Source organism: Halichoerus grypus, chromosome 2, assembly GCF_964656455.1.
Source record: "Halichoerus grypus chromosome 2, mHalGry1.hap1.1, whole genome shotgun sequence".
NCBI lineage: Eukaryota > Metazoa > Chordata > Mammalia > Carnivora > Phocidae > Halichoerus > Halichoerus grypus.
In genome coordinates, this window is record NC_135713.1 from 141,148,108 (window position 1) to 141,164,205 (window position 16,098).

Genomic DNA, 16,098 nt, shown 5'->3' on the forward strand with positions numbered 1-16,098 from the left:
CTAGCAGAGCATTAGCAAGAAGGCAGTTTTGAACTCCTCGAGGAACATCCTGCCTGTCTCAAGTATTTGTCAATGGGCTGCAAGTTGTAAGGAAACTTAATTTTATCTACATTTCTTTGGCCTTTGTTCTCCCCATCAGTAATTACTTAAAATAGTGCATGACCCATAGTGAGCGCTCAATACATATTAACTCTTACCATTATTATTATATAAAGATCAGAATGGAAATAATCTGGCAGTCATCCTAAAGTTGAAACCTTAAGGCTCAGAAGGCTTCTAAATAAACTAGCTGGAAAAAAAAAAAAAATTCAGACTTCTGGAAAAGATTCAGGAAGCTGCTCTCTTAAAAAGGAAAAAAAAAAAAAAGGGCTCTACTTACAACCCACCTATGCACCTGTGGTCAGGTTAGGGTTTCTCCAGAGCATGGCTGAGTTATACTTCCTCATGTCCCCTCCCACATGATTTAAACTTGGAATTATGTTCAGAGGGCAGTTAGCCAGGGCTGAGTACACTGCACCGTGTAGGGCCGTGAAATGGAACGAAGCCAACTGGACCTCGTTGGAACAGCGAACTTGGATATCAGCCCCTGAGCCAGCAAGCGAATGACCTGCCAACGCAAACAAGCTCCAACCTTCACTTCATCCTAGAACTCTGGTAAGGATGAGAGGAACTGTGGTTTCTGAAAATCACTCCGTATCATCTGTAAAGTGCTTTTATTTACTTATTTATTTTGAGTATATAATTCCTTAATTTATTTTTTTAATTCCAGTGTAATTAATATCATGAATTCGTTCACATTGTTAATTAACAATGTTACACAGTTTCAGGTGTACAATACAGTGATTGGACAATTCTGTACGTGACTCGGTGCTCATCACAGTAAGTGTGCTCTTGATCCCCTGCACCTGCTTCCCCCATCCCCCACCCCCTCCCCTCTGATAACCACCAGTGTGTTCTCTAGAGTTAAGAATCTGTTTTTTGTCTCCTTTTCTCTTTGTTCATTCATTTTGTTTCTTAAATTCCACATATGAGTGAAATCATATGGTGTCTTTCTCTGACTTATTTCACTCAGCATTATATTCTCTAGATCCATCCATGTTGTTGCAAATGGCAACATTTCATTGTTTTTATGGATGAGTAATATTCCATTGTATATATACATATATATATATATATATATATACCCCCTCTTCTCTATCCATCCTTCTATCAATGGACACTCAGGTTGCTTCCATATTTTGGTTATTGTAAATGATGCTGCCATAAACATGGGGGTGCATATATCCTTTAGATTTAATGTTTTCTTATTCTTTGGGTAAACCCAGTAGTGGAATTACTAGATCATATGATAATTCTGTTTTCAATTTTTTGAGGAACCTCCATACTGTTTTCTAGAGTGGCTGCACCAGTTTGCATTCCCACCAACAGTGTAGGAGGGTTCCCTTTTCTCCACGTTCTCGCCAACACTTGTTGTTTCTTGTGTTTTTGATTTTAGCCATTCTGACAAGTGTGAGGTGATATCTCATTGTGGTTTTGATTTGCATTTCCCTGATGATGAGTGATGTTGAGTTCTTTTCATGTGTCTGCTGGCCATCTGGATGTCTTCTTTGGAGAAATGTCTGTTCATGTCTTCTGCCCATTTTTTAATTGGCTTATTTGTGGTTTTTTGGTGTTGTGTTATATAAGTTCTTTATATATTTTGGATACCAACCCCTTATCAGATTTATCATTTGCAGATAGGTTGTCTTTTTGTCTTATTGTTTCTTTTGCTGTGCAGAAGCCTTTTATTTTGATGTAGTCCCAGTAGTTTTTTTTTTTTTTTTTTTTTTTTGAGATTATTTTCAAATAATCTCTACACCCAACGTGGGGCTCAAACTTACAACCCCGAGATCAAGAGTCTCATGCTCCACGGACTGAGCCAGCCAGGCCCCCTCAGTAGTTTATTTATTTATTTTTTGTTTCCCTTGCCTCAGGAGACATCTAGGAAAATGTTGCTACCACCAATATCAGAGACATTACTGTCCCTCCTCTCTTCTAGGATTTTTATGGTTTCAAGTCTCACATTTAGGTCTTTAATCGTTTTTTGGTTTATTTTTGTGTTTAGTATAAGAAAATGGTCCATTTCATTCTTTTCCATGTAGCTGTCCAGTTTTCCCAGCACCATTTATTGAAAAGACTGTCTTTTCCCCATCGTACATTCTTGCCTCCTTTGTCATAGATCAATTGACTATGTAATTGTGGGTTTGTTTCTGGGCTCTCTATTCTGCCCCATTGATCTGTGTGTCTATTTTTTTGTGCCTGTCCCATACTGTCTGGATGACCACAGCTTTGCAATGTAACTTGAAATCTGGCATTGTGATACCCCTCCAGTTTGGTTCTTCTTCTTAAAGATTGCTGTGGCTATTTGGGGTCTTTTGTGGTTCCATACAAATTTTAGGATGTCAGGTGCTTTTAATTGAGAAGTATTATCCGTGTTCTGTTAAACTCTTTGCCCAGGTCTCTGCCTCTGAAGAATATGACAGGAAAGAAATGCAGTGATTTCTCCTCTTCGTATGCTCTTTCCTTTCACATTTATTCACCCGGGGTGTTATCCCGGTGCAAGTGGATAATAATAACAGAGAGGATTCATTGAGCCCTCTGTGCTGCTTACACTGCTAAGCTCTTTACATGTGTTAATTTGGGTAGTCCTGACAACTCTCTGAGCCTGTGCTATGATAATATGCCCATTTGTACAGAGGAGTAAACTGAGCCACGGAGAAGTTAAATGAATTGCCAAAGGTCAAATAGCCATCATGTGGCTTTATTGGTAGGGACTAGGTTTAGTTGCGTGTAACAGAAAACTCAAATAAATGGGTGAAGGGGAGTAGGAGGTACAGGTTTCCGGTTATAAAACGAGTAAGTCATGAGGATGAAAGGTGCGGCATAGACAAGACCGTCAGTGGTTGTGCGGTGGCCCGTGGTAGCCGATGCCTGTGAGCACAGCATTATGTGTAAAGATTTTGAATCACCGTGTCATACACCTGAAAATGCTAGGACATTGTGCGTCAGCTGTACTTGCAAGGCTGGAATGGCAGCCCCACCATTCCTAGAGACTCAGGCTGGTCATCCTAGCGCGTCACTTCCATCCTCAGGCTCTCCGCAACAGCCCGAGCTGGGGATTCCCTGGAATGCCAGACATCAGAAATGTGTGTGTCAGTCAGAAGAGAGGGAAGGAGGGGCGCCTGGCTGGCTCCATTGGTAGAGGATGTGACTCTTGATCTCAGGGTCGTGAGTTCGAGCCCCACGTTAGGTGTCGCGTTTACTTAAAAAAATAACAATAAAGTAAAATATTTGTTAAAAAAAAAAGAGCGAGAGAGAGGGAAGGAGAGGGCAAAAGGACTGTCCAGGAGCCCCACCCAACAACTTCCTTGACATCTCACTGGCCATGTCTACCTGTAAAGAAGGCTGGGAAATTTGTTTTGTTTTTTTAGATAGGGCACGTTTATTAAGGTTCTGTAACAAAGAAAGGGGGGATAATCAATTACGGACACATGTACCATAAAATATAATTTCTCACACTGGAACTCTGGTGTCGGTGGGCAGGTGAAGAAAGGGCTGAATTACTGTTTTTATTTCCCACTTGTGGCAGTCCCTTGGAAAATCAAACAAAGGTGGTGGCTACGATAGAAAAAAAGGAAAATTAGAACTTTACTAAGATTTCCAGTTTTCCCTACCCTTGAATGAGATTTTGTAATTTCATTGTATTTAAATGTTAGTTAGGCTCTTACAATTAAGCTTAAAAGCAAGACAGAAGTGGTATTACGAAGAAATAATTTCCTTCTGCATTTTTATTCTGAAAAATTTTTTTAAAGATTTATTTATTTATTTATTTATTTGAGAGAGAGAACGGGGGATGGGCAGAGGGAGAGGGAGAGAGAATCTCGAGCAGACTCCCTGATGAGTGTGGAGCCTGACCAGACCCTGGGCTTGATCTCTAGACCCTGAGATCATGACCTGAGCAGAAATCAAGAGTTGGCTGCTCATCCGACTGAGCCACCCCGGCGCCCCTTTTTATTCTGAAATTTTAATCTGACGGCTTTTATTTTCCTCAAGACATCACTCTCAGATTTCCCTTTCAAAGAGTAAATGTCCAATATCAAAGCTTTCATTTGTCTTTTAAGGAAAGAAAGGAAAAGAATATTTGCATTAGCTGTTGAGAGGATTCCATAATTGGGTTAGATACAATGCTTGGTAATGGTCCAAACCTTTCATTTGACCTCAGTTTCTCCAGTTGTAGATATATTCATTTGTTCCTTGAATAATTACTTGTAGTGGGCTTAGTAGGTGTTGGATGCTTTATCTGTGATAGTCATTTTCCTCTCGTTAACAAAATAATGGACTAATGTGTAACAACTGGTTTAAAGTTGGGTGGCTCAGTCGGTTAAGCGTCTGCCTTCGGCTCAGGTCATGATCCCGGGATCCTGGGATGCAGCCCCACATCGAGCTCCCTGCTCCGCGGGGATCCTGCTTCTCCTTCTGCCACTATAGCTTCCCCGCTCATGCTTGCTCTCTCTCTCTCAAATAAATAAATAAAAATCTTTAGAAAAAATAAAGTTTGTTTCTCAATGAGAGCTTCTATGGTTAAATTTTTTAAAAGTATGCCCGTTCATACAGATAAACCAAACTTGCTACATTGCAAAAAGAAACTTAAAACTCTTTTTTGGAATCATGAGGTGCAAATATTTCAACTAAGTACACATTACACATAGCAAAACATATTAGGACTCTTTGTATGTAAGGATCCTGGAAGATAAATATTAACGATTTTCCTTCTTAAGAGTAAATGACATGTTGTGAAATGCCTTTGTGAAATACAGTGCTTTCCCCTAGCAAGCTGATGTAACTCTACAATGGATATATTTGCAGAAAATATTCTTCTTATATTAATGTAGCCGTATTGCTTCTCTAAGGAAATATTTATAAATATTACTCCTGTGTTCCAGAAACGTATTAGGAGGAAAAGCAGAGTGGAAAACTCCATTATGATGGAAAATGTTATAAAAATGTTTCCCCTGATAGAATTCAGAACTGTGTATGTCTCAGTAAATTAAGAGACATGAGTTCAGAGTCAGAGCCTCAGGCTGTGGCTGTGATGTTGTGGTTTGTCTTGGGTTCCTTACTAATTCTGATTACCTCCTGACACCAGACGAGCCATTCAAACCATTGAATTGTTCCCTTTTGTTTGCCAGCGCGCAGTGCCCCCCGCCCCCCCCCCCCCGGCCGTGGGCTGTGGGAGGAGCCTCAGAGCACCGAGGAGCTTTTTGGTACACCAGTTAGAGACCTATCTAAATGTGTGGGCATTGGGGAAAGCCACCCCAAAAGTGGTTTGAGGCCTTAGAACAGAGCATATTCACTTGAAATTAGAAAAGACACAGCACCCTCCGTTTCAATTATGGGTCCAAATAAGAAGCAGGTGAAGTAAAGCAGAGTCAATGAGAAGAGAGGCAGCTAGAATAGCGGGACTCTGAAGGAGAATGTTCTGTTGAAAGAGAGTCAGTATGGCAGATACAAAAACGCAGTTAATAAATACACTTCTCAACATGCTTTCCCTGTGGTGCCCTTGATCTTATTCAGAAAAAGATGATATATTATTTTAAATCTATACTATAGCTCCTCCCCTTGCCTTGGCTTGTGGTTTGGAGACAGGTAAAAATGTGCCTACCTCTTGGCCAAAAGGTTGTCCTTCCTGCTCCTCAAAGTCAATGTTATTTTTATAGCAGGATTTGTTTCTCCTCTGCAAATTTCTTCCCAGATATTTCCCTCCCCTATAATAGAACAGCAAGCTCGAGCCCTAGCAAATACTTTAATCAACAGATCAACCTATATCAGTGGTGTTAATATTCTTAATTTCAAAATAATGGAGGTACGAACTGTGCCCTTTGTTGAGGAACCCCAGCACAGCAAGGAGATTTTTAATATATACCTTGGTGGCAAAATAGAACAATAGACACACTTTGTCAGTTTTTGCCGGAGCCAGTCAAATCCTTGTTTGATAATTAGCAGCCAATCCTAGACTAATTGATACCTCTTAACATACCCCATCTCCTCATTCACTGCCATCAAAAACAATACTAGATCAGAATCTGAGATCCTATAAATCGTCCCTCCACCTTCCTCCCTGTTTCTTCCCTTCCCCAACAAAACCACCTTCTAAAACAAATAAGGAACAACAGCAAGACGGCTCTTAGAGCCACCCCATTTGGCTTATTACCAGCACCATCTCTGGCTTGTGACATCTCAAAGCAGCAATGCACTTGAGATCCTTCAGGATGGCAAAAACGTCGATGCTGGGTTATGAAGCTGAAGGTTGGCTACAAAGTGGACCTTTGCCCCAGGAAGATGACTGAGGTGCCAGGAAAGGTTCTTCAGCCTTGGAAAGAGTAAACTTTTGTGGCAGTCACACTGCACGAGGAGAGAAGCAGATCAAAGAAACTAAAAACGGAGTATGTGCTTAAATTATTTATGATGATGCTGCAGCTGTATTGATCAGAGGTGGTTTTCTCTCAACCTTACCTTCCCTGGACCTCCAGAAGCTGCCACCTGCCCCCAAAGCATTATGCCACGATGCGGACGGGTGGCAGTAACCCCAGCAGGTTACTGGTCGGGACCTTGGTTAAGAGAAGACTGGTTATCCATTAGAGTTCTGCCGTATCTCATGACAAACAAACCAACGATCTCTTCACATATCTCATTTCCTAGGAAAGAAATGGTGTATCATTTCACAGTGTACCCTGAAGGAAAAAAAGGTTCTGCCCTCCCTGTCCAGATCACATTACCTCAGCATCCAAACGCCTAATACAAAATTGAAGCTTTCAAAACACATGATAGTATCAAGAACCTTGTTTATCGTGTTCACTGCTGAGTCCGCGTTGCAAGAACACTGCAAGGCACACAGTAGGTGGTCAGTCATGGTGAGGGAGTGAATGTTGTTGGTCTATCGGGATTCGGGCAATGGATGCTGTGTGCTCAACAGCAGGTGTAGGGAGTTTGCTGGCTCCCTGGATAGCCTGAGCGGGCCATTCTAGGCTTCCCCTTGGGTAAAGTCTCATTTACTGCCATCTTAGATCGAGGATGGATTTAGGATATGGGCACACAGTTCCAACTTTGCCATTTGGGAAACCCTAAGACAAGGATTGATCCTTTGTCCTTAAACAGACAATCCCAAAGCAATTTGCCCCACGCTTTGGGCCAAAGATTAGGTGTGGTAAACTCCTGAAAAGAAGAAAATATTAGAAGATATAATGTCCTTTTCACCTCAGGGAAAAGAGACTTGAAAAGAGTTCTATTCTTTTTTTTTTTTTAGATTTTTATTTTCAGGGCGCCTGGGTGGCTCAGTTGGTTAAGCGACTGCCTTCGGCTCGGGTCATGATCCTGGAGTCCCAGGATCAAGTCCCGCATCGGGCTCCCTGCTCGGCGGGGAGTCTGCTTCTCCCTCTGACCCTCCCCCCTCATGCTCTCTCTCTCTCTCATTCTCTCTCTCAAATAAATAAATAAAACTTAAAAAAAAAAGGATCCTTTATTTAAAAAAAAAAAGATTTTTATTTTCATGTAAATTAATTTAAATCTTATTTTTCTAGATTTTGTTTTCAAGTAGATTACTTGAAAAATAATATTGTGGGGCTCAAATTTACAACCCCAAAATCAAGAGTCGGACGCTTCTCTGACTAAGCCAGCCAGGCACCCTAAGAATACTGTTCTTAATGCCGCTGAGGTAATCAACACTTTATTTTAAAAAAAAATCCAATTCTGATATAGAGGAGAAAAAAATTTGGTAGCTGACCGAACTGGTTCATTCCAAGAAGAAATTCTAAGAATTTGTCCCAGATTGGTGCTGAAAGCCATCTAGGAAAGGCATATTGTGACATATCTCCATCACAGACAACTTTGGTCCAGGTACTACCTGTCTGGGGCCCCTGGGTGGCTCAGTTGGTAAACGTCTGCCTTCGGCTCAGGTCATGATCCCGGGTCCTGGGATCGAGCCCCGCATCGGGCTCCCTGCTCAGTCAGAGGGAGCTCTCCTCCCCGCTTGTGCTGTTACTCTCTCTGTCTCTCTCAGGTAAATAAATAAATAAATTCTTAAAAAGAAAAGGGTACTACCTTTCTTCCTAATAGTCAACATTTTATGGGATTAAATAAAAAAGCATATTATTAAAAGAAACAGAAATGTTAGGTAGGCATGCCTAGTTTTCTGACAATATTTATTTATTTATTTATTTGACACAGAGAGAGAGCAAGAGAGGGAACACAAGCAGGGGGAGTGGGAGAGGGAGAAGCAGACTCCCCACGGAGCAGGGAGCCCAATGCAGGACTCAATCCCAGGACCCTGGCATCATGACCTGAGCTGAAGGCAGATGCTTAACCAACTGAGCCACCCAGGCGCCCCTTCTGACAGTATTTAAATCAATCAGAGAGTACTTGAGATAATCAGGTTCCAGCAAGAGTGTACAAATGGCATCAGTCTTAGATTTTAGAGAAGATGGAAGGTAGAGCCTATTTCTAGGAATTTGGGGTGGGAGGGACAGAGGGCTTTGAATGGGTTTATCTTTCTTTTGAGTCATTGAGTTCTTGAATGTGTAGATTAATATTTTCCATCCATTTTGAAAAGTTTTTAGCCATTATTTCTCCAAATATTTTCTCTACCTTCTTCTTTTTCTCAACACCATATATATATATGTATTATATATGTTTATATGTTTGTATATAAAACACCATATTTATATTTATATATACAATTTTATTTATTTTTTTAAAGATTTTATCTATTTATTTGACAGAGAGAGACACAGGGAGAGAAGGAACACAAGCAGGGGGAGTGGGAGAGGGAGAAGCAGGCTCCCCACCGAGCAGGGAGTCCGATGTGGGGCTCGATCCCAGGACCCCGGGATCATGACCTGAGCCAAAGGCAGACGCTTAATGACTGAGCTACCCAGGCGCCCCTATACAATTTTATTTTAATTTTTTTAAAGTTTTTATTTTTATTCCAATTGGTTAACATACAGTGTAATATTAATTTCAGGTGTACAGTATAGTGATTCAACACTTCCATACATCACCCCGGTGCTCATCACAAGTGCACACCTCAATCCCCTTCACCTACTTCAGCGATTTCCCACCCCCTCTCCTCTGGTAACCATCAGTTTGTGCTCTATAGTTGAGTCTGTTTCTTGGTTTGTCTCTTTTCTCTCTCTCCTTTTTCCCCCTTTGTTCATTTTTTTGTTTCTTAAATTCCACATATGAGTGAAATCATATGGTATTTGTATTTCTCTGACTGACTTATTTGCTTAGCATTATACTGTCTAGCTCCATCCATGTCCTTGCAAATGGCAATGATTCTACCACATCTTCTTTATCCATTTGTCAATTGATGGACATTTGGGCTGCTTCCATTATTTTATATAATGGAAAATATATATATCATATATATATATACACACATTTATATATATATGATATATATATATACATGTATATATATATACATAATTTGTATGCTATATAAAAACAAGAGTATGGATATAGCATAAATTATTCAAGCATTCCTTTATGGTGAAAATTAAATTTCTTCCAGTCCTTTACCATTATAAACAGTGTTACAATGAACATATTTATACATGCCTCCTTGAAAGGTGCTTCTCTGAATAGATACTGAAAAGTGAAATTGCTGGGTCACTTAACATTGTAATCACTGTTGCCAAATTGCTCTCCAAAGTAGCTGTTTCAGTACTCAAAACTGGAAGTTCTTAAAGGGACATATTCCCTTACACTCTAGAAAATTTTAAATTTTCAAATTCTTTTAATTTCTGATAATCTAATGAATGCATGATGATGTCTCATTGTTTTAATTTCTGTTTCCCTGATTACCTTTCTGGTTCTGCATCTTTTCATGTTTATTGGTCATTTGTTTTCCCTCATTTACAAATAATTTGTCCATATCCCTTACCCATTTTTCTGTTGGGCTACTTGTTTTTTTCTTATTGATGTGTAGGAGGTTATTCATATATTCCTTTTTTTTTTTTTTTAAGATTTTATTTATTTGAGAGAGAGGGAGAGAAAGAGAGTGTGCGCGGGCTGGGGAAGAGGCAGGGGGATGAGCCCACTTAGCGCTGAGCAAGGAGCCTGATGTGGGGGCTCAATCCCAGGACCCTGAGATCAAGACCTGGACTGAAGTCAGACGCTTAACTGACTGAGCCACTCAGGTGCCCCATTATTTATATATTCTTAAATGTATCCTTTTATCTATTACATATATTACAAATATTTTCTCCCAGTCTCTCTGATTTATCTTTGTATCTTGTACAGACTTTTCTCATCAGTATTTGATTTGCCTCTCCTTTTACTGCTGATTCTAAATATCACCTTTAGGTAGGGGGGCAGCCTGATCCACGGGAAGGGCACCCTAGGGGAGAGGAGGACGCGAGGCACTGTGACAGGAGAAAGTGACGAGTGCCCTTCGTTGTCATCCAGGGAGGAGCACGCAGCCACTCTCCCACTCGACCGCCCACGACCAACTCCTCCAGAGACATGTCAACTGCTGGTGCCCGGGCCTTCAGGCCACCTACCACCGGGTCCTCGATGAAGTGGGAGCTCCTGCTGCCGGAGAGATTGAGGCTGGCGTACAACCACCCGGCAGGTCCCAAAACAGTTTTTTTTCTGGGCTCCAATTATGAGATGGGGGTTGGTGTGTGCTGGATTAGCTGACATGGCCAGACCTGCAGAGAAGCTCAGCACAGCTCAGTCCGCTGTTTTGATGGCCACAGGGTTTATTTGGTCAAGATACTCACTTATAATTATCCCAAAAAACTGGAGTCTGTTGGCTGTTAATTTCTTTGTGGGGGCAGCAGGAGCTTCTCAGCTCTTTCGTATTTGGAGATACAACCAAGAACTAAAAGCTAAAGCAAACGAGTTCCTGACCACCCGAACAATCTAGATGTGGATATAACCACTGGGACTAATTTGATTTATTATTTGGCTATTGATAAGGTGATATTAACTGTGCTGTTTGGAAGGCATAAAATTATCAAACTTTAAACGGGGGGCTAATACTTGATTCAACAGAAAAATAAAGCAAACTTTTAATAAAAAATAAAAAAAATAAATATCACCTTTATTTTTAGTAAATAATTATAAATCATGTAAAATGTAATCATGGGCTTTGAATCTAGAGTTTTTATTCTGTCTTCTGACTCTATAGAGTCTTTATTCTGTCTATTCTTATACCAGTTATTTTAATTATTATGGCTTCATTTTTGATAGAGCATTGTTCTTTTATAAATTTGGGGGGGCATTCTTACGCATTTCTCCTTTGAATTGACTTTAGAATTATCTTGACCAGGGGCACCTGGGTGGCTCAGTCAGTTGAGCATCTGACTCTTGGTCTCGGCTCAGGTCTACATCTCAGGGTTGTGAGTTCAGGCCCTACGTTGGGCTCCATGCTGGGTGTGGAGCCTACTTAAAAATTTTTTCTTTTAACTTGACCAGTTCCTGGACAATTCTTAAGATTTTTATTGTGATTGTTTTGGATTTACAGCTTAATTAAAAGATTGAAGAGGAGTTCATGACTAATAGCTTATCTTACAAGGTACACTACAGGAAGTCATCAGGGTAAAAGGAAATGCTTACAGATAAGAAGAAATGATAAGCACTGGAAATTATAAACTTGTGAGTAAATTAATTGTTTCTCTTCTCTTAATTTCTTTAAAGAACACACAGTCTTTTGTTAGATTGTGTAAAGCAATACTTGTAACACTGTACTGTTGGGTTTATAACATATATAGATGTGATATGTAATAGATAATGAAGGGAGGAGGATTATAACCGCATTATAAAGTTGCTCTGTTTTACCAGAATTTAAGTCAGTATTAACCTAGTGTAGATTGTGATCAGTTAATATTTTTAAAAATATTTATTTATTTATTTGATAGAGAAAGAAAAAGAGAGGGGGGAGGGGCAGTGGGAGAGAGAGAATCCCAGGCAGACTCTCCACTGAGTGTGGAGCCCGACAAGGGGCTCGATCCGAGGACCCAGAGATCATGACCGGAGCGGAAACCTAGAGTCAGATGCTTAACCGACTGAGCCACTCAGGTGCCCTGTGATCAGTTAATATTTATATTAAACTCCTACAGTAACTATTAAGAAATAAAAATGTTAAAAATCAACAGAAGAATGGGACAGGTATACTAAAAAGTATTTCACACAAAAGAAGACAGGAAAGGAGGAACAGGAGAACAAAGAGAGAAGAAACCAACTTTACCTAACTGAGTCATGGAACGTTCTACCAACCGCAGAACACATGTTCTTTGGAAGCACATGTGGAATATTACCTCAAATAGATGATTTTCTAGGCGGGGGTCAATGAGCTACAGCCCAAGGGCCAGCCACCTAAATTTTCAAAACCGTTTTTAAGTGTATAATTCAATGGCATCAATTACATTGATAATGAGCAACCATCACCATTAACCACACTCAAAACTTTTTCATCATCGCCAACATAAACTCTGTCCCCATTAAAGAGTAATTCCTCGTTCCCCATTCCTTCCAGCCCCTCTAATCAACTTTGTATCCCTATGAATTGGCCTATTCTAGATATCTCATATATGTGAAATCATACAATATTTGTGCCTCTGTGTCTGGCTTATTTCACTTGGCATAATGTTTTCAAGGTCCATCCATATTGTAGCATTTATCGGAAGTTCATTCCACTTTATAGCCAAGTAATATTCCATTATATGTATATACCATTATATGTATATATATGTGGTATATATGTAAACATATACATTGTGTATCATTCATCTATGATCAACACTTGGGTTGTTGATTATTGTAAAAAAAATGCAGCAGTGAACATTTGTGAATAAGTATCTGGGTTTTGTTTTTGTTTGTTTGTTTCTTAAGTATCTGTTTGAGTCCCTGTTTTCAGTGCTTTGGGGTATACACCTAGAAGTGGGATTGCTGGATTATATGATAATTTAATGTTTAGCTTTTGGAGGGACCACTAAACTGTTTCCCACAATGGTTCCACCATTTCACATTTCCACTAGCCATGGGTTCCAGTTTCTCCAAATTATCACTGGCACTTATTTTCCATTTTTGTTTGTTTTAATTACAGTTCTCCTAATAGGTGTATGAAGTGGAATCCATTGCAGTTTTGATTTGTATTTCTCCATTGACTGATGATGTTGAACATCTTTTCATGTGGTTATTCAGCTGCTTGTTTTTGTAAATAAATGTTTGTTGGAACGTGACCTTATCCACTTGTTTACTTATTGTTGATGGTAGCTTGCATCCTGTAACTGCAGTGGTAGTCAAAAAGACCATATGGCTGCAAGTGTAAAATGTTTAATTGATATCTCACCCATTAAGAAAAAATGTGCTAACTCCCATGTTAGACTACAAAAAAAAGCCTCAATATATTTTAAAAACACTGAAATCAGGGGCACCTGGGTGGCTCCATTGGTTGAGTGCCCAACTCTTGATTTTAGCTCAGGTTATGATCTCGGGGTCCTGTGTCGGGCTCCTCGCTCAGCTGGAGTCTGCTTGTCTCCCTTTGCCCTCCCCCGGAATAAATAAATAAATCTTTAAAATAAAAACACTGAAACCATTTAAGGCATGGTTTTTCAAAACAGAATTAGATTAGAAATCAACACAGAAATATGGGAAATCTAAAATACTTAGAAATTTTTGTTTGCTTTAGACTTAATACTAAATACTTTAGACTAAATACTTAGAAATTTGGAATTATTTGGAAATTAAGCAACATATTTCTAAATAACCCATGAACCCTTGTGAAGAAATGCTAACGGTAATTTAGAAAACATTTCTAAAGGGCAAAAGAAAAAAAGGAGAGAGGGAAATAAGCCATAAGTGACTCTTAATGACAGAGAACAAACAGGGTCAATGGAGGGTAGTGGGTGGCAAATGGGCTGGATGGGGGATGGGTATTAAAGAGGGCACTTGTTGTGATGAGCATTGGGTATTTGTTGTATGTAAGTGATGAATCACTGAATTCTACTTCAGAAACCAATATTGCACTATATGCTAACTAACAAAATTTAAACTAAAAACATATTTCTTACTGAATGACAACAAAAACAATACATCAAAATTTATGGAATATAGCTAAATCAATACTTAATGGTTAAAGACTGAAAACTTCTCTCATATGATTGGGAATAAGGCAAGGATATCCACTGTTGTCGTGTTTATTTGATATTGTACTGAAGGTGCTAACCAAAGTAATAAGGCAAGAAAAATAAAGACTGGAAAGGGAATAGTAAAACTTGTTTAATTACAGATAATATGATAAGGAATCTACAAACAAAACATACAGGAATTAATAAATGAGTTTTATAACATTGCAAGATACAAATTAATTATGCAACTATTAGTTGTATTTCTATATGCAAGCAATGAACAGCTCAAAAATGAAATTAAGAAATCAGTTTCATTCACAATAACAAAATATTCAGCAATACTTGTAGCAAAAGGAGTGCAATATATCCAACACCAAAAACTATAGAGCATAGCTAAGAAAAGTTAAAAACAATCTCAATAAATGGAGAGATATTCCAATGGTGTAAAACTGGATTGGATACCTGGGTGGCTCAGTCAGTTAAGCGTCTACCTTCCACTCAGGTCATGATCCCGGGACCCTGGGATCAAGCCCCGCATTGGGCTCCCTGCTCTGCGGGGAGCCTGCTTTTCCCTCTCCCTCTGCCACTCCCCCTGCTTGTGCATGCGCGCTTGCTCTCTCTGTCAAATAAATAAATAAATAAATCTTTAAAAAAACTGGATTATGAGATGATTGCACAACTCCATAATTTAATTAAAAAAACCCTAAACTTTCCACTTACAATTGGTGCATTTTATGGAATGCAAATCATACCTCAACAAAGCTATTTAAAAAGAAAAAAAGAACTGGGTTTTTAAAATGACCTTTCTGGGTACAGGTGCTAGGATGCATTCATGTCTGAAAGCCAGATTTTATGCTTGCACTTTTGAAATAAAAACCTTCGAAGTAAATATGAGGGTTTATTGGGGCACCTAGCTAGCTCAGTTCGAAGAACGTGCAACTCTTGATCTCAGTGTTGTGGGTTCGAGCCCCATGCGGGGTGTAGCAATTACTGAAATAAATAAAAACTTTTTTTTTTAAAAGATTTTATTTATTCAATTGAGAGAGAGAGAGAGAGCACAAGCAGGGGAAGCGGCAGGCAGAGGGAGAGGGAGAAGCAGGCTTCCCGCTGAGCAGGGAGCCCAATGTGGGGCTCGATCCCAGGACGCTGGGATCATGACCTGAGCCGAAGGCAGACGCTTAACGACTGAGCCACCCAGGCGCCCCAAATATCTTTCTCTCAGGTAGGGAATTTCCCTGTGAAGCAGCATCTGTCCTGTGAGTTTCATTATATTTGAGAACTGTGAATTAACCTTTTTCTTAATTTTAGTTCCTTTGGGGAAAGAAGCTTAATTGATATCAGGGTGTATGATATTAATCTTCATTTGTTCTGAGAAAGTAAATGATAAATCAGCTTGGGTCGGTGGGCTGTCTGTCCCTGTGTCTTTGAAGTCCACGCGTAGAATTTCAGGGGCAATTTCAGTGTGGTCCTCATTTTGTATGCCTGGCAACTGTGAAAGGTCTTTAACGCTCCACAGTGCCTCACACGCAGACAACAATCGAGAGTGGTAAATGCCACCAGGCATCTGAGTAAATGCCAGGACCCAGCTGAGGTTGTAACTTCTGAATTCTCAGGGGCAAGTCCACTCCTGCCACTGCAGCAGGTGATTCTAAGATCCTTGCCCCCACCCCTGTCCTGGTCTTGGGTAGGAATCTGGGCAACCGAGAGGGATATGTTCCCTGAAGTATCTCCTAGTAGCAAGTGATCAGGTGGACAGACCTTTTATAATAGCAACTGCTGGTGCTACCAGATGGCAAAGGGAGCCTTAGATCAGAGATCTTAGCATTAAGAGCAGGAGGGGTTAGAGACGAGTTAGTTCAAAACCAGTCATTTTACAGAAGAGAAAACCGAAACTCAGAAAGTTGAATGGATTTACCCGAGGGATAGC